Source organism: Zootoca vivipara, chromosome 1, assembly GCF_965207765.1.
Source record: "Zootoca vivipara chromosome 1, rZooViv2.hap1.1, whole genome shotgun sequence".
Classification (NCBI taxonomy): domain Eukaryota; kingdom Metazoa; phylum Chordata; class Lepidosauria; order Squamata; family Lacertidae; genus Zootoca; species Zootoca vivipara.
In genome coordinates this window covers 46,594,414-46,618,757 of record NC_142582.1, presented here as the reverse complement: position 1 = coordinate 46,618,757, position 24,344 = coordinate 46,594,414, and the positions used below count along the sequence as shown (strand labels likewise).

Sequence of the window (24,344 nt, the reverse complement as noted above, 5' to 3'; positions counted from 1 at the left end):
AGAGAGAGAATTTGCTCCTTCCTATTTCCACCACTTCGCCCCTTTCATATTATCTGCATACTGTTTTCTCTCTCTGAAGTAATGATATCCTCCAGTCAAAAATGATTTGTCTGTGGCATTTAGTTGAGAGAATGTTCCCTTTATTAAAGATCTTCCATTGTATTTCCTGGGTTGGGATACTGTAGTGTTTATTGCACTCAGTCAGTGTATTGATTAGTATGTTAAAGGGAAGAGAGTTAATCTAATATAACGCTTCTAATTGGTTGACAGCCCTATAATCCATAGAAGAAATTGAACTTGCCTGGATGGAATTTCTAATGGGGCAAGAACATGGTCAGCGTTAGGATGTGGGCTTGTTGTTTTTAGATTTGCTAAAGAGATATTTCAGCCATGCAATTGCTTTCTCTGCTAGCATGACATCGCCAACCTCATGGGCTGACAGCCCAACTCAAACACAGAAAAGGGGGTTTCCTGTGTGTGTTTCCCCTTACACCAGGCATCCCCAAACTGTGGCCCTCCAGATGTTTTGGCCTACAACTCCCATGATCCCTAGCTAACAGGACCAGTGGTCAGGGAAGATGGGAATTGTAGTCCAAAACATTTGGAGGGCCGAAGTTTGGGGATGCCTGCCTTACACATATACGCCACACATTCTCCCTGGGAAGTTTGCTGTGGCATCTACTGTGTCAGCATCGATTTCCTTAAACCCCCAAAGTGTAATTCCATTTTTGGCCTGTGCTCATTATCATTCATCAGGACTTCTGCTCTTGACAGCCCTTCAGCTGTCATTTCAGTCTGATGCCACTTCTTTCCTGAGAACCCTTTTCAATTTTCCACATTGCTAATAGAGCCTGCGGTGAGGGTAAAAAATAAATATAATCATTTGGGTCCGTCGGTGGGATCGATAATTTTATGTGCCATGCATTTTAGAATCTGTCCTGTTACAAACGCATATTTATCAGCAGAGGGGCCATATTTAAGCCATCACACACTGTCAAATCCTCCAAACAACAGAGCTTAAAATTTATAGAGGCAAGCTTCACGTGCAAAGAATAGCTTGACACTCAGCTAGGATAAAGAGGGCCTGCAACGATTTTTCTGTAAGATGAGCAGAAAGGGTACGATCAGTCAAAGTGCCACCATTTCTGCTGCATCCTTTGCCCACTGAACTTTCATGTGACCCAGGAGGGAATTATTCCCAAAAGAAGGGTTACATGAGCCATTTGGTAGCCCATAATGCAAACAGTAAGGTTTGGAACAATGAAGCAGAAGCAGGCTTGAGCATATCGTTCTCAGGTCCAAAAGACAGAGAGTATTGATAAAGAAAGACAGGCAGGACAGTTCTATGGACCTACTACAGCTGTACCATGACTGATGCTAAAATAACATAGTTGCATTCTGATCTGCACTCCAATACACAAAGTTGGTAGGGCCAGTGCTTTTTCTTTCTTTCTGGGGTTACGCAGGGGTACGCATACCCCTAAACATTTTGTGAATCTAAGTTTGGCCTCATTGAGGGGCAGTATTTCAATATGAGTAGGAAAATGAGAGTACCCCCTAAACATTTTTTAGAGAAAAAAGGCACTGAGTAGGGCAATAACTGTTTAAGAAGCAAAATACAATGTTACAACACAAAAAGGCAGTTTTACAGTGCTCCTAAAGTAACCATGCACCATTCAACAATCATGATGTTGCACACTGATGACCCCCCATGCTAACCATACAGAAAAGGCACAAGTTGAACATGGATGATGTCATCCTACAGCCCCTTCCACACAGAAATATACAATCAGGCTTCCAGGAAGACTCTGCCCCTTCTGCCAGAAGCAATCCATGGTAAGAAGGACAGCAACTAATGCCTACACCTACAAGCTCCCCACAAACTGGTGGTCTTCAGGTATGGCTGGACTATAATTCCAATCACCCCATATCATTGGCAGTGCTGGCCAACCACATCTGAAAAGCATCAGTTTGGGAAAGGCTGGTCTGAAACACAGCCATCACTTGTGCAGGTGTGACATCACACTGTTTTGCAACATTCAGAGAGCCAGAAATTCAGCATACCTGCTCCTGGTGTTTGGGACTACAATTCCTACAATTCTCTGACCATTCCCTGTGCTGTTTGGGGCTGAAGGGAGTTGGAGTCCAAAACAGTTGTAGCAGGGAATTTTCAGAGAGTTGTAGCTGGGCTTGTTAGCAGGGGTTCTGCCCTTCTCAATTCAGACAAAATTATCTGTGAATTAAAATACTTGCTGACCAAACAGGTAGACTTTTTACAGAATTGTGCTGTTTTTTTTGTTTTTGTTTTTTTAGTGTTCTAGAGCCAAGCATCTGATCAAATTTATTAGTCTTACCTAGCAGTTAATGTGCCGAGTAAATTATTCATGTAGCTGCATATTGAACAAATGACAGTCTGGATATGCAGGTACCGGTATTTTTTCTCCTTTAAGCTATTCATTCATAGAAGAAGCAAAGAAGAAGAAGCAAAAATCCATTAATATATTCTGATGCCTCAGGGGAACTATAGTCTGGCATGCATTAGAGGACATGTAATATTGCATGTAGGACTAGGAGGGAGCTGAAATGAGAACCTGAAAAAAAATCAAAAATTAAAGTTAATCCCCCAAATAGTATTATTTTTCATGACAAAATAATATTTGCACTAGCTGTAAAATATTCCTGAGGCCTGAATCATAATACAGTGGTACCTTGGTAGTCAAATGCCTTAGTTGTTGAACAAATTGGCTCCTGAACGTTGCAAACCCGGAAGTGAGTGTTCCGGTTTGTGAACTTTTTTGGGAAGCTAAACGTCCGACATGGCTTCTGTGGCTTCCAATTGGCTGTAGGAAGCTCCTGCAGCCAATCAAAAGCTGTGCCCTTGTTTTCAAACCATTTATGTAGATTTTTACATACATTGAAAACAACAACAACAACCCAGCAACATGCAAACATCTATACAGTATGGGCAGCACAGGTCAGGGCTGTCTCCTTGACCAGTAACAACAACAACAACAATAACAACAACAACAACAACAAGCATGACACATTGAACTGTCACATCTTTTTTGTTGGACATGTCTTTTTGCATTGGGCAGGATACATACTAAAGGAAGACATCCCCATTAGAGGCCTTGGGGATGGCAAATATTTGGCTACCGACTCTGTATATTTTGTACAGTGTTCCAAACTCTGAGCATGACCAGACATAGGACATATTGAAAATGATCACATCCGAAAGCAAGAATGACTGAATTGCAAGAAATCACAACAGCTAAGCAACAGACACTCCAAAATAAAAGAGTTAGATAGCACCTTTCCCCCACATGCTGAACTGAAAGTATATCCTGGTTCATCCCATACCAGTATTTTTCTTGATGGAACAAGGGGGGAGGAGAAATGAGCAGAAAAGCTTACAATCAAAACCCGAGTGATGCAGGCAGATTTGTCTTGGTGGCAGGTAGGAGTCTTGTATAACTCCCCAGAGCAAATAGAGTAATGAGGTTAGTGATGAAAAATAAGCCACTGTGGAAGCACAGAAAAGCATGCAAGAGAGAAGGAGGGAAAGAAACGGAGCTGGCAGTAGCTGTGGGTCATTTAACTGACAACTGTGCATTGGCAAAGAATAATTTTTGAAAAGCAAAGAAAGCCTCAGGATGTTTGCAAGCAGCATGCATAAATACAGAGAGCTGCATTCTGCTAAGAAGTTCTTTGGCAAGCTTTCTTGCAATGCTAGTTTAAGGCTCCTCCTTTGATGTCTCCATATCAGGGCCATGCATGGTCAATTGTTAAGTTCAAGAGGACAAACTGATTTCCCATGGTATCTTTGGTACAACAGCTGGAAGACTGGAACGTCAGCAGTGGGACTCACAACTCTGGAAATTTGACTGTTGAAACAAACTTGCCTCATTTTTCTTCCTCGCAAGTGAGGTTGATGGTTTTGACAATTCAGCGCTGGCAGGGCAGAGCAAAATAGAAACCAGGAAAGTGACTAAAGTTGTTTCCTTCTAAAAGCACTTTCCTCCTATTAATTATATAGATGTGGCTTGCAATAAAAAGTTATATAATGGAGTGCTCCTGTTTACTGCTTGAAGACAGGCATCCATGTGCCCTCCTCTGAAATACTCCATTCCATTATGCCCCCCAGGGGGGCCTGGTTTTTCTGCTTCCTCCTCTCAACAGTTAGGCAGCATTTCAGGGCCACCAAACATGCTCTGAACTCATTGGATTGTTTGGGGAGATACTGACCTGGAGGTCAGGTGGGAGCTGAAGGCCATAGGACTTCCCTGACACAGCAAGTCCATGGAGGCAGTACCCACTTGATGCATGTCATGAGTTAATCCCAAAATTGGTCTTGACCCCTGGTATCCCTCCAGTAGGCAGGCTGGAGGTGATAGCAGCTAGTCCAATGCCATGCCAAACACACCATCTGCAATCGATAAAGTTGTGGCCTAATTTTAACCCAGGGGTCAGCAAACTTTTTCAGCAGGGGGCCGGTTCACTGTCCCTCAGACCTTGTGGGGGGCCGGACTATATTTTGAAAAATAATATGAATAAATTCCTATACCCCACAAATAACCCAGAGATGCATTTTAAATAAAAGGACACATTCTACTCATGTAAAAACATGCTGATTCCCAGACTGTCCGCGGGCCGGATTTAGAAGGTGATTGGGCTGCATCCGGCCCCCGGCCCTTAGTTTGGGGACCCCTGTTTTAACCCCATAAAATGTTCTGTGGCATTTGTTTTTCTGGGATGCCCTGATGGGGGCGGTTCATGGCACCTGGGGATGCAAGACGTCACACCAACCATGTGACACTATTGAGTAAATACACAAGAGTCACACTCTCTAAATCTAAAGGGAAAGAGTCACATGAATAACGGGAATATGAAGGGTATTTCTACCCTTCTCGTAGCTGGAGTATCTGGAGTCAAAAGATGCTGTGTTTTTAAATGCTACTTCGTGCGCAAATATCATTGTCATTAGGAATCATTATCTGACACTTTTTTTACCTTTCACAGATCTAACATGTCTCATGTTTAAATACAGCTATCTTAAGCTTTCAGAAGGTTCTAGATATGTCTACTCAGAGGCCAGTCAGTCTCATTGTTTTCAGTAGAGCATACAGTATACCCTGAAGGGACCCAGGTGGCGCTGTGGGTTAAACCACAGAGCCTAGGGCTTGCCAATCAGAAGGTCAGCGGTTCGAATCCCCGTGACGCGGTGAGCTCCCGTTGCTCGGTCCCTGCTCCTGCCAACCTAGCAGTTCAAAAGCACCTCAAAGTGCAAGTAGATAAATAGCGGGAAGGTAAACGGCGTTTCCATGTGCTGCTCTGGTTTGCCAGAAGCGGCTTTGTCATGCTGGCCACATGACCTGGAAGCTAAACGCCGGCTCCCTCGGCCAATAATGCGAGATGAGCGTGCAACCCCAGAGTCAGTCACGACTGGACCTAATGGTCAAGGGTCCCTTTATCTTTATACAGTACAGTATACCCAAGTAAGTGTGTATAGGATTATAGCATTTATGTGGCTGAAAGTGACTATGTTGCAGATTTCCATGCCCTCCTCCACAACCACAGTAAAATGGAGATATAGAGACTCACAACTTGAGAACCATATCTGTATGTTCAGTTCATTCAAATGCCTAACTCACATCAATGAGTACTCATTAGGTTTGAATGAAACAGAGGTTATAGAAGCAACAATTTGATGGTAAAGCTGCTGTCTGCTGCTGCAAACACTACTCCATCCAGTAAAGTGCTGTTCAGGAAGATAAAGGGACTGTTAGCACTGGGGTTTATTGCAGGGCTTCACTTTTGATTTGTGCTTAATATTTGGTGGCATTCAATTTTGATCAGTTTACTATTCATTAAAATTGTATTGTTGGTGTTTAATGTTGTGCATAGCCTCGAGTGCCTTCAGTAAGAAAGGCAACATTAAATGCCATAAAAGTACAGTATATATTTGATCCAATCCTCACTTCACTTTTGAGGATTTTCTTCTGCTTCTACCTTGCTTTGCATGTATGCATGTGGCTTCTGGTCTAGTTAAAGAAGAATTCCAGGATAACCCTTGATAAGCTTATTTCATTTCAGAATTATGCATGAGTAGTGTTTCCTGTGTCTTTCCTTAAGCCCATTACAAGCACATAGATGTTTGCTCTTTAGATGGCAGATCAGTCTCCGAAGGGGATCTTTCATCAAGGTAGAGTGTGACACAGATGTTTTTGCCTATAGTCAGTCATCCTCCAGAACTGAAAGTCAAGAGGCAGAGATCCATCTCAGATGAATCATTAAAAGAATCTGAAAGGAGCCTCATTATTACTAACCATGCTGCAAAAGCAGCCAGAGATATAAGATCCCCATTGTGCCTACCTTTGACAATCACAGGGGTGGGTCCTTTACCCAAAGTACCTTAATGAAATGTTTTTTGGCAGTGAATATCTTATGTAAGATAATAGCAAGAGCTAACAGTTTCCATTATGTACTCGTTTATTGATAGAATCAAACACCCCATCCAAGATATTTCACATATCACTGTGTGACCTTGCTTTATGGTAAAATAAAAAAATTCCTTCAGTAGCACCTTAAAGACCAACTCAGTTTTTATTTTGGTATGAGCTTTCGTGTGCATGCACACTTCTTCAGAACCTTTCGTGCATGCACACGAAAGCTCATACCAAAATAAAAACTTAGTTGGTCTTTAAGGTGCTACTGAAGGAATTTTTTTATTTTACTTCGACCCAGACCAACACGGCTACCTACCTGTAACTTGCTTTATGGGTTTCTGTTTGTTTGTTTGTTTAGTATAAGAGGCGATAACAGATACTTGGGCAAAGGAATGACTTCCTGTATTTTGTGCTCTCTGCACAGATGTAGGCATCCTTTACACATAATGCTGTTACTCTGTTCTGTCACACTAGTGCAACAAATCCACATTTACTAAAAACAGGCTTCTGCAGTTGGGAAAGTAACAGGGAAATGCACCAAGAAGTGTAGGATGAACTAACTATTATCAGAACGTCATAGGGCAAATTAGGATGGGTACTCATTGTTATGTCACCTCCCTATCAATAAAAACACAATGGATGCTTAGTATAGACCGTGTATAGTCTAACCTCCACACAAGCTTCATGCAAACAAATCGGGATGAATCCTAAACAAATGGGTGATCTAGAGGAGAAACTACTTTCCCCAGGATTTCCCAGGTGAGCTACCCCTGCAAGTGTCTGCCATTTTACAGTCATTCTGTTCTGCCAACTGTTTCCACATATTATGTTAATCCTATATGTTCAATGGGAAAATATATATGGGGAATCATGCCCCCCCTTCTTTACATCTTAATCTTCTTGAAAAATCATAGGCTGCAATCCTAAACCCATGTACTTGGGAATAAGCCCCATTGAAATCAGTGGGAAATGAGATGCTTATGATGGAAGCTTTAATCTTTACAGTTGCAATTTGCAGCATAACTTAAAGTGTCAGAAGCCAGTAGGTGGTTCTGATTTCTTCTAGTTAACATAGTATTATATGAACTCATTGGCAAATGCATTTATTTATTTTTATCTCAGCAGGATTTTTCCTGCTAAGCCTCTGCTGTTTTATGTAAAGGTTGTGCTTTACATGAAGTACCCGCCTTTGTTGTATTCTTAATGCATTTTCACTGTTTTTTTTAACCATTTTATATGGCATTGTGGCTTTAACTTTTTATAAGCCACACTGCATCGTGCATTAGAACTAGAAAAATGGGACACAAACCTCAGAATACATACATACCGGTACATAGATACATTTGTTTTCCATCGAAGTTGTTTTCAGTAGCTTTTTGGTCTGATTAAATATAAAAAAGTTAAAGTAAAGGCACTATAAATGAATGGGTTGCCACACCCCAAACCACCATGGTTAGAAACCTGTATTTCAATTGGATGAACGAGGACAGGAAGTTTAAAGATTAAGCGGCACTCTCCTTTGCTAACTCTCCCCCCTCCCACCATTTTCCATTCACTGGTCTCTAGCCTCCCCCCACCCTCTGTTCAAATAAATCCAGCAGTCTTGAGTTCCCCATTTAAACACCAATGGTTTCTTCCCTGCTCCATATTGTTATTTTTAACTGCAGGCTCTTTTTGAAGTGATGGACTGTGATTGACAGCAAACGGACCTGTTCTGTCACTTGTCTATTAAGGTTTCTGGGCCTTTTGCAAATGTGAACTGATAAGTCTGGGTGTTCAAGGGTGTATTGCAATCCAAACCAGTATTTCTGCTGATCTGCAGATTTCCTCTGGGAAGCCATGGGGGAATGGTACCATCCACTAGCTGCTCACTTTGAGAATAGTTTATATAAATAGCTTGTATTATCATATATAATTTACTTTAAAACTACATAGGAATATGTTTTGTTAATGTTTTTCCCCTCCTTTGTGCTCAATTACATGACAACGGAAGCTAACTGAAAACCACCAGTTTCCAACTACAGTGGTACCTCGAGTTACAAACACCTCAGGTTACAAACTCCACTACATTTGCCCATGTGAATTGAGAACTTTGCCCCAGGATGAGAATGGAAATTGTGTGCCAGTGGCGCAAGTTGCAGCAAGAGGCCCCATTAGTGAAAGCACGCCTCTAGTTAAGAACAGTTTCAGATTAAGAACGGACCTCCAGAACGAATTAAATTCATAACTAGAAGTACCACTGTAATCTTTATATGAAGGTAAAGGTAAAGGGACCCCTGACCATTAGGTCCAGTCGTGACCGACTCTGGGGTTGTGCTCTCATCTCGCATTATTGGCCGAGGGAGCCGACGTATAGCTTCCGGGTCATGTGGCCAGCATGACAAAGCTGCTTCTGGTGAACCAGAGCAGCACACGGAAACTCCATTTACCCCCCTATTTATCTACTTGCACTTTGACGTGCTTTCGAACTGCTAGGTTGGCAGGAGCTGGGACTGAGCAACGGGAGCTCACCCCGTCGCAAGGATTCAAACCGCCGACCTTCTGATCAGCAAGCCCTAGGCTCAGTGGTTTAACCCACAGTGCCACCTGCGCCCTTAATCTTTATATAGATCCACTTACCGTATATTAGTCAAGAGATCAGCAGCACTGACCCAGATATAGAATCTGAAACAAGCTGGTCCCTTAACTAAAACAAATAACAAATTCACTACAATATATACAACCAAAATCACAACCCAACTATGCTGAAGTCACCTCACGAGGTGGGTCTGAGCCGCTGTGGGGGCTTTCTTTCTTTAAAACTCCACCTCTTGAACATCCTCTACCATGCAGTATTAAATGTCTGAAGCTTCTTCCAGGATTGAAAATGGTACATTTATACTTTCCCTGACTGAATGCGTCAGGTTTTAACAATTCTGCAGCCAGGTTTGAGTTGGGACAATTCTCAGGTTGGAAAGACATCTGAGTACATTGGCACATGTGATTTCGCCTTCATGTCCTAATTAGGCGAATACAAATAATACTTCTTGTTCCACTGGAAAAGTTCAGTAATGTTATTGGAAGCCACAATGAACATTTGCCTCAACTTTTTACCTCAACCCCTCTGGTAGCAACATGTAAAAGTGCAATTTCTCCTTTGCTTGCCTCCCTGTGTAAAAGATTGTGATTTGCCCTCTGTTAAATATTGAGAGCTTCATTTATTGTCTGCCCCTCCTTCAGCTGTTTGACTTAAATTGTACCCCCACTAGCAAAATCACATTAAGGGCAGATTGGAGCAAATCTGACTAGAAAAAAAGAAGCCACCAATGAAAAAAGCCGATTTTCTCTGTATTCAGCCATTTGTGGGATTAACTTTTCTAATGAGTTTTTATGTGCACACAGGTTTTGCTTGTTTGTTTGTTTGTTTTTTCCAGGCTAGTAGAGCAGAATGAATTATTCATAACTCCCAAAAGCAAAAAAAAACCAACAACAATAAAAGAGACTCTTTGCAAATTCAGCCCCTTTTTCTGGTCACAGGAATACTTTCATTTTTTGACAGAATAATTTATTTTGCTGGAGTAGCCCAATTGTACTATTTATACAAAGCAACATAGTACCAGTTTGGAGTAAATGGAATGTAGCCGTATATTTTTTTTACACCAAGAATGAAGGGATTTTTTTCCATTAAAGGTGGAGCTTAATTTGATTCTCTTTATATAGGATTACTCTTTCCCCACCTCTTTTTTCCTCTTGGAAATATGCTGTACTGCAAGAGCCAGAAGTGTTGCTCAGATTATGGCAGGAAAGATGAGGGGGGCATGACCTTCATGAAATCCATAGCCCCCAAACACTGACTCTCCCTCTTCACATTTAGTCAATGAATGCCCTCTTCTAAAACCAGTAAGTAAGGGAGACCATCACCAAGAGGTAAAGGCAATGGAGCCTCTCCACCCCATTTAAATTAGGCAGCTTTAATGGGGGATTTGAAATATTCATGGAAGATAATCCTATCTATGATGATTAGCCACATGAAATTTCCATCTCTGGCGTATCCTAGAAATTATCACCTGCTAGGAAGCAACAGCAGGAGAGAATAATAATAATAATAATAATAATAATAATAATAATAATAATAATAATTTGTACCCCACCCTCCCCAGCAGAGACCAGGCTCAGGGCAGCTAACTCCAAATATATAATACATTAAAAACACAAAATCAAATGATCAGTTTAAAATACATTTCGAAATCACATCTAAAATCAAAATATAATTAAATGGGAACCCACGAATCATAACCGAAGGGGTAAGGAATTAAAACTATGATGAAATAAAAAAGAACCATAAAAATATTCACATTAGTGGCCTTTCAGTGAATCAAAAACAGGGCAATAGTGCAACAGTGGCAACTGGAGAAAATGGCTGCAAGGGGGGGATGCTGTTTTGACATAATTTCTGATTTGGTCTTCTGGGGTTATTTTCATATTCAGGTGGCACTGCACAGGTGGCAAAGCAGTCATCTTCATGGATGGAGAAAGGTTCTGTAGTGGTTGTATGAGTTGTCCCAAAACCATTCTGAAAAGTCTGGATATATTCACACTTACAGGATACAATATCTGGAACTCTGTATGAGGTGGAGTTATTTAATGAGCACTGCTTCTGTTAGAGAGTGACTTTGGATAAACATGTGAGTGCTCTGGGTCTCTGAGACCACTCAAAAGAGCCACAGGGTGCAGAACCTAATTGAGTTAATTAGTGCACTCCTGTTGATAATGCAGGGATCTTTAAATAAATTAGGGATGGAGCTGGCTTTTCACCAACCATTGACCATTGAGATGACCTTGTGCAAATTGTTAAACGTATTCTCTCTTCCCCGATCTGCAGAATGCAGGTAAAAGGTCCAGAGGAAAGCTGAATAAGGCTCTTAAATGGTTAATTATATTGGCTTTTTATATGTCCTTAAATGGATCCTTGGGTTCACCTGCAACTTCCTTCAGAATTTATCTCTGCAAGTTAGTTTCCAAATTGGGATATGCTATAGCCACCTGTCTTCAATTGCCATTATAACTTCTTTCATTTAAAATAATTTGCTTTTAAGTTTGAACCAATCTGTATAGCAAAGTCTTTTTCCTTGAATAACCTGTATGTGTGTGCATGTGTGTACACACACACAAACACACACACACACAGAAAAAAACCACACAATATTTAGGCAGAAGATTTAAAATGTATTTGATGTACTTTAGAGCATAGAATGGGAAAATACCCTGACAATGACATTTTCTTCTAAGGTTACTCCCTACCTCCACTTTCTGCTGCAAACTATTTTCTCTCTGTTTGCAACATTTCTAGAACAGATAAGATTCCTGGGTTTAGAAGCTGTGCTGTTTTATTATTGTTAGTTATTAACAAAACAGGATATCAACACACAGTTTTACCCTGGCTTGTGTTAACAAACCATATTTAGAAGAAACCATAGTTCCCTGAGTTGTGATATCATGGGGCAACTGCGGTTTATTTTGAAGCGCAACCAGAAGCATTTGCAAAGAAGCAGGTGGGGGGAAGTGTGTGCAAGAACGTTCCTATCATGCTAATATTATGTCTGAGGTGCCACAGGAGCGTGGAAAAAATCACATCTCTGAATAAATCACCTGTGTCACCTCCTGTATGTGAGAATGAGGAACAGTCCCATCCATTCTAAGAATATCAACATTCCAGCTTTACACTCCTTGAGAACATTGGCAGAAGAGTACAGATTTAGAATGTGATGGTGGCCCACCTCTAAACATTACAGTTGGGGTGAATGCAGACACCCCCAGCAATGTCTGTTGGGGTGGCAAGCATAGCTGCCAAGTTATCCCTTTTTTTAAGGGATTTTCCCTTATGCTGAATAGGCTTCCTCGCGAGAAAAGGGAAAACTTGGCAGCTATGGTGGCAAGCCTACAGCAAACATAGTGTAAGTTCTACCCCTAAGATCATAAATGATCTAAAAACTTGTAATGTGTTTCTTCTTTTTGAACCATGATTCTGGGCGGTGGTGGGGGAATGACTGGCCTAAGTCACTTGCTACTTTCTGTTCTGCTGTGCAATGTGACAATGATGGTGCTGCTTAAAGGTAAAGGGTAAAGGGACCCCTGACCATTAGGTCCAGTCGTGACCGACTCTGGGGTTGCGGCGCTCATCTCGCGTTATTGGCCGAGGGAGCCAGCATGACAAAGCCGCTTCTGGTGAACCAGAGCAGCGCACGGAAACACCTATTATTCTACTTGCACTTTGACGTGCTTTCGAACTGCTAAGTTGGCAGGATCTGGGACCAAGCAACGGGAGCTCACCCCGTCACAGGGATTTGAACCGCCGACCTTCTGATTGGCAAGCCCTAGGCTCTGTGGTTTAACCCACAGCGCCACCTGCGTCTCTAGAGCTGCTTAGCTTGCCTAAAAAGACTAAAAAGCAAGGCTGAGTGAGAGACTACTTTTTGTTTGATAGGTGTTTCTTTCTCCCTCTTTTACTCATCCACTTGCACTAATCCCCACTGTTTGCCCTTTGGGGGATCACTGTGTCAGAGTATTCCGAAGGCCACACTGTTGGTAGGATCATTCCACTAAAGGCTGGTAAAATGGTATTCCTAGCCTTGATTTGCCATTTAATGTGTACAGGTATAATAATCTTACAGTGGTACCTCGGTTTATGAACACATGGGTGTAATTGGTTCCGGAAGTCTGTTCATAAATTGAAGCGTTCATAAACTAAAGCGAACTTTCCCATTGAAAGTAATGGAAAATGAATTAATCCGTTCCAGATGGGTCCACGGCGTTCATAAACCGAAAATTCATAAACCGAGGTGTTCATAAACCGAGGTTCCACTGTATTTAGATAATGCACTTGAGTGAAAGAGAACATTGCCATATTCCTGGTGAAAATATAAAGAAATAAAAGGCAGAAGCAGAAAAATAAGAAGCAGCTCCTAAATGATTTCAGGCATTCCACTCACTTCTAATAAATTGCCTTTTTTTAAAAGAGTAAATATTGAAACACCTACTGAACATCTGTCTGTCATGGCAATTTTGTTATCAGGCTCCTCCGATCCTGGTGCTTATTCTTTTTAAACTGCATAACAGCTAGGATTGTTAAAAATAAAATACAGCAGTATTTTGGCACCCACTTCTTTCTCTGGATTCTATATTGCCCTGTTGTCATCATTTAAAACTCAATCAATTCTACTGAACTACTGAGCAGATGGCAAGACCGGCCCATAAGAATCTGCACAGGGCAATTAGAAAAGGCATAGATAAAATTAATACAAGGGAATTAATTATCAGTGGCATCTCCCAAGCACTGTATATACAGAAATCTGCCTGTTTCTCAGATACTAGATAGACATGTTGATCACTGTGATGATGCTCCCTTCTTTAACAGCCAGGGCCTCTGAGATTTAACTGGGAAAGCAGCGTTTAATTATATGGGGATAAACCCCACTGGGGCTTCTTATTTATGTTGTGAAAAGGCCAGATGAAAAGTTCAGAAAATGGTTTGTTTGCTCAGAAGATAACAAGAAGCATCTTAAAAAGAGTGCATTACAAAATTGGTCCAGAATCAAAACTGCCCCCAAATTAACCCTAGAAGTAGCTGCTGATGAACACTCAGATGTGCATACTCATTGTCCCACAACTGGAGCAAAGGCTTGACAAGAGAGGAATTGGTAAATAGTTGTATTTATTTTATTAAGAATTGGGAAGAAATTGCACCAATCTCACACAAGTGGTGCAGGTAAAAAAATCTACAGCCTTCTGCAAATGACGATCAATTCCAGCACCCAAGCTGAAATGACTGGATACCACCTTTCCATAAAAGCCAGCCATGAGGGTGTGACCCAACTGATGTTGCTCCCCCCCACTGTTCAACTCCCAGGAGGTGGCACATTTTAAGTCCCTAGAGAATGAAACTTAGAATCTCTTCCCCCCCAAACTGATCAGCAATAGGAGGTGATTGGTGAAGTGTCCCCCTGTCCTCAGAGCTGCCTATGCTCCAAACTACTTAGCTGCCTGCACTCATTGAACCAAAACAGCCAAATAAAAAGTAAACTACCACAGTCAATCAAATTAAGAGCACTGAAGTAAATGAGATAAAAGGTACAATCAGAAGTCAGACTGTGTGCACTGAAAAAAAGGTCTACTCATTCACAAGTAGTAACTGGCAAAGCCCATACTGCTCATGGGGTGGGGCCGGGTGCAGAATGCTGGGAAAACACAGAAGGAATAATTCATGGCGCGGCCACTTTTTTAGTGGGAATCTGCTCCCCTAAGCCTATTGGCCAAAATAGGGCATGTTGTAGAATAACCAACCTCATATAACCAAGGTGCTTAAGTCCAGTTTACACACAAATGAGTCAATGCCATATAGAGGAAACTGTCCTTCCAAGCTTAAATAGGTCACTTCCCCTCGACCTGGGAGGAAGGAAGTCAAATCTATTGTTTCTCAGTCTACCAAACTCAGCCTGGATGCTTTTTTTTTTTTTTGCAAAGCCATCATTGTTTTCCTATATAAATAATTTAGGAACTTTCACATATTACTAGAGCTACATCAAGGGGGGAAAATACTTTACATGTTACTTTCAAAAATTATGTTTGTTTTCAGACATTACAGTGTTACACTAAGGGGATCTCACCAGGCTATTCATGGGATAATAAAACGAGCTTACATACATTTATTCTTCATATATCATATTTGCTCTCCCATGAACCAAAATGTGGAAACAGATTGGTCATATTCTAGGGCAATGGTAAAGGTAAAAGTAAAGGGACCCCTGACCATTAGGGTCAGTCGCAGACTCCTCTGGGGTTGCGGCACTCATCTCGCTTTATTAGTCGAGGGAGCCGGCGTACAGCTTCCGGGTCATGTGGCCAGCATGACTAAGCCACTTCTGGTGAACCAGAGCAGTACACAGAAACGCCGTTTACCTTCCCGCTGTAGCGGTACCTATATATCTACTTGCACTTTGACATGCTTTCGAACTGCTAGGTTGGCAGGAGCAGGGACCAAGCAACGGGAGCTCACCCCGTTGCGGGGATTCGTACCGCCGACCTTCTGATTGGCAAGCCCTAGGCTCTGTGGTTTACATCACAGTGCCACCCGCATCCCAGGGTATGCATGCTTAAACCCCACACTCATTTCATTGAGATTGTACTGTGTTTGACAGTACACTGGACTATGGCCAGAAAAAATTTACCCTATGAAGAGAATAGTATGAATTATAACAATGCTTCCCAGGATTATGCTTTCTAAGATTCCCGAGATGTTCTGTTCTCTGCTCAACTTTTTAAAAAATATCAGCTCTAAACTAGGGGTAGTCAACATACTGCTCCAGATGTGGCTGGACCCCCACCATCCCTGCCCATTGACCAATATTTTCTGAGTCTAATGGGAATTGGAGGGCATCATGCTGGGTACCTCTTCTGTAAAATATCTTCTTCCCACGGCATCAATGCTTAAGTAAATGGGCATCACATCTGTGCACAGATCTATTTTATTTTTATGATGACAACAATCATAACAAATCACAAACTACTGCTCCTTAAACACTGGAGAGTGGGTGGGTAGATTGCTCTCGTTAGAAAGAAAGAAAAAGCTTCGCATACATCAGTGCTTACTTGGAAACAGAAGTTTCCATTCTGGATTCCTTGTTTATGAAGAAGGATGGCTGAACTTTTCTCCGATTACAACCAAGAAGTGTCAAAAGTGTCAAAAAACAAAACAATCTAGAGAAGGGAAAACACAACGGAGAACTTCGTTTTCCTCTGAGGGGCTTTATGCTATGAACAGATAACACACTTCCATAACACCATATGTACATCCATACCCACTAGAGGGGGTGTTGAGTTTGCCTAAAACAATATTTCAAAGTAAGTTCCAGTTTGAGAGAAGTATCAGAGAAACAAAAACAATTTATATTAAATAAGCAAAAAATGTATTACGAGGGTGACCACCAATTCCAACATGATAAAGGCATTGTTTTCTCGCTGCTGTTGTCCATGGATGTAAACCCACAAGCTAGAGTTACATTTTTAGGCACATTTACAGTAATAGTAGCATGGCAAAATGACAGATGAGGGGATCAATAACTCTTGGGGTAACAGGATCCTTGATTAAGGTGAGATTTTCCTCACCCCATTCTTTCCTGAGGATCCATGCTCTTTTCTCAACACTCGGTCCCAATGATTCCTACTATCTGCACCCAAACATGTTAAATGTCTGCCCTTGTAGGAGAACTAATACAGCTCTCATTCTGAAACTTGGCAGGCTTTGTCCTCTCAGAAAGGGGCACCATGCTTGCAAATTGTTTTTGCTTACGGCAGAAAATTCCTTTGCTTAAAAACAAATGAATGTGCCTTGCACAAAAACATTTGGGTGTATTTCCCTACAATTTGGCAGTCTTAATCCACCCTGCTAAGACTACAAATGCCATGCCTGAGAAAAGGGAAAGGCATTATAGCTATCTTTAGATTACTAAATATAATAATAATATTATAATAATAATAATTTATTATTTGTACCTCTCCCATCTGGCTGGGTTTCCCCAGCCACTCTGGTCGGCTTCCAACAAAGATTAAAAATACATTTAAACACCAGTCCTTAAAACCTTCCCTAAACAGGGCTGCCTTCAGATGTCTTCTAAATGTCAGATAGTTGTTTATCCCTTTGACATCTGATGGGAGGGCGTTCCACAGGGCGGGTGCCACTAACACTAAATGGGAAGCAATAGACCTTTGTCTTTAACAGATCTCATTTAGTCCCAAATAACAAGTCAAATTGGAAAGATCCACAGAAGCACTACTTCTCGGTGCTATAATTACAGATACAAGTCTAATCTTGGGACATCTCTGGGGTTAAAACCCAGTCTCCAGTGTTGTTGCAGTGGCTCATTTGTGGTACTCTGCAGTTGCTTTTAAATATAGAGAAAAACATTAGCCTCCTGAATCTCCTGGATCTTGTGAAATTTAGTTGTTATATAGAAATATGAATTGCTCAAATGCCATAACGATCAAGCCACAGTCACTTTAGGCCATATTCTATTGAATGCATCTATAATGCTGATGCATGTGATAGACTATCATTCCACTTTTTAAAAATGGAATTTCAGTCACCTAAGAGTGGCTAGGGAGCACATTGAGAGCCCTGAGCAAGTAAGTTCCACTGGAAGCAACAGGCAGTGATGACATACTGTAGACTCAATTCTCTTTTAGAGTCTTAGGGGGAATTGAATGTAAAAATATGTAAAATGTCATCAAGTCTCAATGCTCCCAGTGGGAATTGCAATGTCCATTTCAATCCATGTGGTGACAGAAACATCCTAGACAGGCAGTCAGCTGAAATCACTTGTTGAGGAAGACAGACAGGCACCACACAGACCAGCTCGTGCAAATCTTTAAGAGAGCAGGGATCCAGCAATGCATGGATTCCAGAGTCAACCCCTGCCCAGATCCCCACATTGGTCTGTAGATCAGATCCAGTGTGCGCACTTTGGAATCACAACTGGTCAATGGTTAGGAAGGAAATACATTTTGAATTGGGATTTGTGAAGTCTGGTGTGTGTGTGTGTGTGTGTGTGTGTGTGTGTGTGTGTGTGTGCAGGCAGATTTAAGGTGATGCGACCACAAGTGAAGACAATTGGTGCATGGCCAGCCCTACTGTTAGGCAATCTCATTGCTAGTTTTAAAGTAAGATGCAGCTGCAAGTCTGATCAGCTTTGTACAAGGGATGCTCTCTCATTTTTTATCTCAGAAAGCAAAATGTCTTGTTCAAGTACTAAACTGGTGTCCATTAGACATCCAGGAATCATGAAAGCTTGCATAGACTGCTAATTGGAACAATAAGGCATGAACAAAAAGCTGTTAAGGTCTGAAAAGTACTGGCTTCTCCTGTACCCAATTCAAAATGCTGGTTTTAACCTTTAAAGCCTTATGCAGCTCAGAACTCCTATAGCTAAAGGAACAACTTTCCCCTGGACCCTGATTTCATCATTAGAAGCCCTTCTCTGCATGCTACCTTTTTGAAAGGTCCAAAAGGGGGCAGCAAGAAAATGGGCCTTTTCAGTAGTAGCCCCTCCCACCCAACAATTTATGGAATGCTCTCCCCAGGGAGGCCTGCCCATCACCAACCTTGTCATCATGTTGGCACCAGGCAAAGGCATTTGTTGGCACCAGGCAAAGGCATTCTGTTTTCCAAAGCATTTTGGCAGCACCAGTGATACGATTGCATTGTGAAATCTGCTTTTAATCATGTCTAATGATTCTATTATTGTATTTTTATTTTTATTGTAAATCACTTCAGGACTTCCTTAGTTGGAGACAAAGTACAAATGAAATAAACCTAAACCAAAGCTAAAAAAACTATTTTGTTCAAAAAGAGAACTCCTAAGCACACTGATAGTTGTAAAAGACTTTCTCCTCAGAGAAGTTACTGCTGCCATCACTTTAATGGCAGAGAGAATGCTGGATTGTTTTTAATACACTAAACCTATTTGCCTCCTACTTGGATATCTCCTTAATTTATGGCCAAAACTGTGAGATCAATACATAATAACTGTGCAATTTAGGAAACATGATACAAGGTGTCACAAGCAGATTATCATTCCAGTTAAAATGGAATATCAATGTTGAGATCTTTTGAAGAAAATGAGGCTAAATTTTCATAAACAGAAAAATGTCAACTGAGCTGGTTCCTGGATCTGTCTGTTATCATTTCAGCAGTGTTCCTCACTGTCAGATATACTGTAGTATCAGATATGACCCTTTGATCCAATAAAAGTTAATAGTTTGAAATCTTCCCCAGTCTACTCTACTGTGTCCAGGGAACAACAGAGCCACAGTAAGAGGAAGGGAATCTATAGTTCTGTATGGACCAATTATTTCCTCCTCCTGCATCATGTGCCCTGACATACAATCCTAGCAGTTTCTGCAATATACAGCCCCTCCCAAATTATCCTCTATTTTGACATTATAATTCCCTCTCTTGCTTCCATATGGCAGTTAAACCTGTTCTGGAAGTTCTGCTGACTCTCCAGAGCAGAGTTAGGGGACATGGCAGAGGAAGATTCAACTCAGTTGAATCCTGCCCCCTGGTTTCTGCTCACATTTTGTTCTTTAGTCGTTTAGTCATGTCTCCACCCCCATCATTCAGCCCGGACACTGAGATCCAGCACTGAGGGCCTCCTGGTGGTTCCCTCATTGCGAGAAGTGAGGTTACAGGGAACCAGACTGAGGGCCTTCTCGGTAGTGGCACCCACCCTGTGGAACGCCCTCCCAGCAGATGTCAAGGCAATAAGCAACTATTTTACTTTTAGAAGACAACTGAAGGGAGCCCTGTTTAGGGAATTTTTTAATGTTTGATGCTTTATTGTTTTTAATATTTGGTTGGAAGCCGCCCAGAGTGGCTGGGGAAACATGCCAGATGGGTGGGGTATAAATAATAAATTATTATTATTATAATATCTGACTCTTTGTGATCCCATGGACCAGAGCACGCCAGGCACTCCTGTCTTCCACTGCCTCTGACAGTTTGGTCACTCACTGTTATTTTACTATCCTATGGAGCCTGAGATTTCCTCCTCTCATTTGTAATTTTAATTTGTTCAGAATAGGCAGAGATACCCAAGAGTGTACAAAATCAACTATGGAATATATCTAGGTAAGTCATACTTTGAGTAAACCCACTGAATTCAATGGAGATGACTAAAGTAAGTCTATTGATTTAGTTGGATACAACCCATTGTGTGCATGCATGTGTGTATGTGTAAATAAACATACACAAACATCGTTGTTCATTTAAAACCCCCCCCCCCCCAATAATCACAGGATAGTCTAAATACTAAAAGAGGAGCATGTGTGTATAATGGCAACTGTGAAAAGCACTGAATGAGGACAAAAAGTCAGAGAACTTTCCCAGGGTTTCTTCTTGCAAGCTTACCTTTCTATTCACTTGGATTAAAATGCTGTTCATTGCATATATGATATTGCAATTACGTGTGTGTGTCTCTCTCTGTGTGTGTGTGTTGTATCTATTTCCCAGTAATTAGTATCCTGGGGAGGAATTTCATTGCTACTGTAGTTATTTAATCTAATAAAGTGTTGTGATGAAACCAGCCTTGAGGTATTTCTGGAACTATATTAGAATGAAGTAACTTTAATGTCTGTAAGAATATCCATTGGCCCTGACCTCAAGTCTTGTAGCTGGAATTACAATATTTCTTGAGATGTTTTCTTAGCAATCTTGTATATCCTCATCAAGAAAATAACCACAGGCACACTTTCATGATTCAATTACGAAAATACAAAGAGTGTGGGAATATTGCCATGCGCTAACAAGAAATAAGAAAAAATAGTAATCTTACGCTGAATGTCAGCCATGCAGAAATACATCAGAGAAAAGGAAGGAATCACCAGAGATTTTGTTAAAGCTATTCCTTATTCTGCAAGAACCTCTGGTTTCAAACACCTTGCCTAGGGTACATTATGATCTGGATTGACATGGGGCTAATCTAGTAGGAGTCTGGTAAATCCTGCCTTAGTACAAAGGGTAGATCTGAGTGACCTCCTTCTGATCCTTTCAATCCTGTGATTCTCTGTTTCTACACTAACTAGAGTTCAGTTTCTCCAGCAAGAGAACTTGACCACTTTGGGAAACTGGTCTGTTCTAATTGATTGCTACTATAAACTAGTATGATTGATGATGAATTGATGGCAGTTTTGATATGGATGTTATCATTTATTATAGTATTGGGATGTATACTGCATTCATGGAAGGGGAGTTTTTAGTTCCATGGAAATTGCTGCTATCCATTTGGAGCTGACTAGTGTTTCCATCAATTGCTGAAGTGAAGCTTTAAAGCATCTCAGATTTGCTGGGCACAAATTCACACTCTTACCACAACTGGTAATTTGTGCATTAAAAGATCAGCTCTAGATAATTTGGCATCTTTCTTTGTGGGCTGTGTCCTCTTCCTGTGGCACTGCTGAAACTAGAATTACAGCCACATCATTTGTGGTTGCGCTCATGGGCAAGCTCCAGTGAACACAATGAAACTTACCACCAAGCAAACATGCATAGCATTTGTTGTAAAGCCACCAAGTCAGTGTCATCCACTCCTAACTTAATGTTTTGCATAACCGTTAAGCTAAACCCCAAGAAAAATTAGCAGTGCTGTAATTACTGGGTTGAGTCCAAATTTCCTCTGATCAAAGTTCCACTGAAGTAATTACCCTCTTGGTGGATGGAAAGGCAATTTTCACAAATCCTTCATTGCCCTTTCAGCCTCCAGTGCCATTCAAAATCCGCTCCAGAGGGTTGGGAACCTTTAAGAACAGTGAGACAGTGCCATACTCCCACCTTCATTTAGTGGGAACCTCCATTGGAACAGATTCTATTTGGTAAAAATGAAAGATTCTCTCCATTTGCAGAATGGCAGTTCTGGATCTAATCTTGTACATATTCCTAAATACTGGGGGCAGGGAAGTATCACCAATGATGTTAACGTCTGAAGAAAACTTACAAAGGGTGGTGATTCAGATATTTTAAAGGAAATAATTTTCAAAAGTGATTTGCATTGGCTATAGCTGTCTGATTTCAGTTCTGGGTTTTGACCAACATGCCAAGGCCTGTCTTACTGAACAGTGAAAACTTTTCCTACGGGCTAAAGTGAATTTCATTGCAGCATTTGTTCATGCTCTCAAACCATTAGGAAACAGAAGAAACATGCAACTCTTGGTGCTTCATGGAAGAATCTTTAACTGAGCTCCTGGGAAAGAACATCCAGTCTAATTCATTGCTCAGTGAGTATGTAAAAACTGTACAGTGTAGTAAAATGGTCAATTATTGTGCTTTATAAAGACTGAGCCCCAAATATATAGGGAGAAGTTTGTGTGTTCAATGAGAATGTTCATTGGCACTGGGAAATTAAAAGTGTCACCCGTGAAATAGTAAAACTCATTAAAGCAGAGTATCCTTTTAAAAGTTGCGGATTAACTTTATTACCAGCATGGTAATAGCAAGTCTGCTTCCTTAACTCCACTTTCTTCTGGCATTCCTGAACATTATCAAACCATATTAACCGAAGTTGCTTTGGAGCAAGGAAAAACTTTACTGTACACCCTGCTTCGTTTTTTATATTTATTAAAATCAAACCTGAAGGCACACCCACTGGGAAGGCTGATACCAATTCACAATGCTTACTGCATTTGCCTTTTCCTCTTCATTTAAAGCCTTCTATTACTTCACTTGTGTAGATGTGTGAAATATCCTTCTTTTAATGCCCCCCCCCCCAGCTTTTAAGGCATGGAATCAAAAAGGCAAGAGTGACCTCTAGTGTTCACAAGCCCATTAGAACTTGAGAAACAGCTAGTTCTCTCCCATCACTGCATGGAGAATGTCATTTGTTTTAAATATATCCCCACCATTTTAAACTCCTATAAATTGCACCCAGGGAACAACACATAGCTAAGCAACATTTTTTAAAAAAGTCTAGCAAAATGCATCTCTTTAAAAACAGGTTTCATACTCTAGAGTAATTCCTGGAGTACAATTTGGATCCTCAGCTACTTCAATGGACAGATATGACCTCTGTCACTTTCCCTGGCACAGAAGCACTTGCACAAACTAATTCATATCTAGCAGTGTTTTCTGAACAATTCCATTTAAATCCTGAATTTTAAACACTGCCACTGGTATCCCTTCATCCCTCCTGTTCCCTTCGTCTTCTAAAGCAAAACATTGGAATCTATGACACTCTTGGGCTACAATTCTCAGCGGACTTCCAGGGGACTGATGCCCATGTAGCTCAATGGGACTCAGCATGCTAATTGCATGGTTAGCTATCCACAGTCATGCTAAAGGATCATCACGGCAAAAGCGCCAAGGCTGAATCCAAAGAAAGGTACATATCCATGCTTGCCTCCCTGTTTCTCCCTTTTGCAGTGACACTGCACTTCACAGAACATCTTATCACAATAATTGTCTGGTAATGCCCTGTGCAATAGCAAAAGGGGCTCAATACCCCCACAACACTTAAGATGAGGGGGGTGCATGGGAAGGACAGATGTTATGGGGATTTCTTGTCAAGTGGAAGACACAAGGAGACAAACTGTATGCACAACGGCTCTTAAAAGTGAAAAGGTATAAAAAACACCAACATCTTAGTCCTATCATCAGATTTGCACCACTGTTGTTTTTCTTTCTTCCTTTGAAAATCCACACCAACCCCTTCATGTTATGGACTCATTCAGTCACATGGGCTTCCTAAGTCTAAATGCCACGCTGTGTCAAGATCTGGCTTTCTACATTCCAAAATATAGTTAATCTGCCCTGGAGTGGGGAAAATAGACACCAGGACTGATAGGTGAAGCAGCAAGATGCAGTTAGTGTGGTTCAGATATTGCTTCCATGCCCTACCTAAAAAAAAACCAACCCAAAACAAACGAAACCCAAAAGGATTCCAGTAAGGGTTGCAGAGGTCGTTCCATGAAGATAGGATTACACAGAATAAAGAGGGGCGCGATCTAGTTTGGCAAGCAGGGGCGTGTAGTTATGAATCGTTAAACACTCAGCAGGAGAAGGCAACCGAGGTGACTAAAGGCATTTCCTTGATATCATCAGCCGCATGAAATATGAAATCTTAACGCAGGAGTATAAATAAACAACAGTTCAAAATGCAAGTAGCAGGGGGAGGTAGGGGAGGCACTTTTTAGAAAAGAAGCCCGAGGCACATATATCTATTGCAGAGGGGAAAGGATGCGCAGATTTCCTGCCATTTAAGGATGGAAGGCCCCCATCACCTTAGTTCCTCTGTGATACAGAGAGGCCGATTTGCAGGGAATGCACTTAAGCGAACTTTAGACGCGGGAGCAACGCACCTTGCGCTCTCTCTCTCTCTC

The 24,344-nt window shown here is 41.3% G+C and overlaps 1 protein-coding gene across 2 annotated transcripts in view; it reads right to left on the bottom strand.

Annotated features, from left to right (window-relative positions):
- Positions 1-24,344, bottom strand: part of CNTNAP5 (contactin associated protein family member 5) — a 308,410-nt gene that overhangs the window by 283,440 nt on the left and 626 nt on the right. The window lies entirely within an intron of this gene.